This window comes from Amblyomma mixtum, chromosome 10 (assembly GCF_055824585.1).
Source record: "Amblyomma mixtum isolate Tamu chromosome 10, ASM5582458v1, whole genome shotgun sequence".
In the NCBI taxonomy this organism is placed as follows: domain Eukaryota; kingdom Metazoa; phylum Arthropoda; class Arachnida; order Ixodida; family Ixodidae; genus Amblyomma; species Amblyomma mixtum.
Genome location: NC_143021.1, coordinates 112,667,526 through 112,669,717, shown reverse-complemented (window position 1 = coordinate 112,669,717; position 2,192 = coordinate 112,667,526).

Here is a 2,192-nt window from a genome sequence, read left to right as displayed (position 1 = left end):
TGGGTCAAATGAGACAGTCTGCTTCACGTCGCTACCACCCAGCGGCACGGCATTCCCTCTCGGCCTAGGGGGCAGGGTCCCGTCGCTCAGATACTTAGGCAACACTATGGGTGTCGCTTTCTGAGCCAGGAGACCAGTACTGCTGGTGGCACTTGGTGCCGCCACCCCGGCTGTTGCTGTACTGGCCGCCTGCTTCGACAGACCCTGTTTTGCAGCTCCGAGAGTGGCATGGCAGCCGATTGGTGAAGCGTCATTAACATGCACCGCACAGCAGGAAGGATCTGGCGTTCCAATCAAAGCAGGACTCACGGTCGCGGCACTAGGCACGCCGGAACTGACACTCGTTACTGTACGGGAAGAACGACTGCCTTTTCGAGCTCGACTTGAGGCCTTGGTCTTTGATACGGGAGCCTTCACGAGCTTTTGGACGTTGCGAATGGATGCCTCCTTTGATGACTTCAGGGCTGTAGGACGAGGCATGGCTCCGTAAGATTCGCCGCCTTCTTCTTCTTTCCTAAGCCATCATCCTGAAGCTAAGCAAGAGAAAGCCACCGGGGTGGCTCATTGTTTTGGTGCTCGGCTGCTGGCCCGAAGGACGTGATTCGATCTCGGCCACCGCGGTCGCATTTTGATTGAAGCAACACGCTATAGGCCCGTGTACTGCGGGATGTTAGTGCACGTTAAACAATCCCAAGCGGCTAAAATTCCCGGAGCCCATCACTATGGCGTGCTTCCCCGCTTGAGTCACTTTGGGACATGAAACCCCATAAACCTAAAGCGACAGATAAGGAGTGATGAAGTTGACAGTTTCCACATAAGTGCAGCGCGAAGAATGACGACCACAAAGGAAGAAACACCTACGACACGGACAATCCCTGCACGCACAACAGATTTTATTTCGCCAGCAATGGGAAATATAAAGGTTCCGCCGCGAATTCCCGCACAGGAAAGTACACCTGCCACCATCAACAAAAAAACATTATCACACCGTGAGATACGTCTTATCGTGTGGCAGAGAAAAGATTACATTCTGCTTTATAGAAATGAAAAGAAGTATCGCTTACGCAACAATCGCCTTTTTTCCTTGTATGCTAAGCTTCCAGTAATTCACGTGCAGTTTGATCTTTGCTTTCGCCTAGAATCCTTGTGTTGTATTGTGGTTCATGTGTTTTCCGCACTTGTTTCAGTTCTTGTTTCGGTTTTGTGAATTGTCTTGCACTCTTGTCTTGTGACGTCATCTCGTGTATATATAGGCTGTGTCCGTCCAATAAAGCGTCTTGGTCTTGTTCTTGGTCATGGGACAGCAGCACGGACTCGACTCTCCTTACTAAGACGGCCAACACCACATTGGCGACAAAGGATGGTATAGGCCTAACAGAATAGGTGCATAGTATTCCCAGTATCTTGAAGTAATCCAATGACATCTGTCATCTTATGAAGTAATCGTGCCGCCTCTATTTGCTATGTAAGCTGCACGAGAAGCCCCGTCGACATAGATGCCATATTTCGAAGGTATTGCACATTTTCTTCCAGTTTTCTTCCACTTCGTCGCATAGCGTGGTCGTCGCCTGATGAGGCACACCCTGCTGGGATGCTGTCTCGGACCGAATTTACCGTGCAAAGTCCGTGGGTCAACACATATTTTCATTTAGTGAAGCAATTCAAGAAGGCAGGCAAGAAATTTTCTTGTTGAGCCGTGAACTCAAGTAGCACACTTGAGCTACTCTAAGCCAGAAGTACTTTGATTTGGGCTAGTTGGTTCATATTTTTAAAAGTGGTTCGGACGGCGCGAAAACAACAAAGACAAAGGAGACACGAACACAACAGGACGGGCGCCAACTTGCAACTGAAGTTTATTGCACCAGACCCCTACATTTTATGCATCACCCCAGCCATATCTCGCAAGCCTATCACACATCAAAAAGAAATTGTCATCAAAAGTCCTAACACCGGAAGTAAGCGCAACTATTACAGACAGATATGCATTCTGCACTATACACATGATAACATTTTCCTTATTTTATAAGTGTCGAGATTAGAAGAGCGCGCAACCCACATGAAAGCAATTCTTTCTGAAAAGAAATACAAACGCTTGAACAAGGCAACCAGAGCGCAAACTTAACAATCCTGATTTAACACAAATTGTGATAATGAAAGAATGACCAACAACAAACGCGGAAAATTTTTGGTGG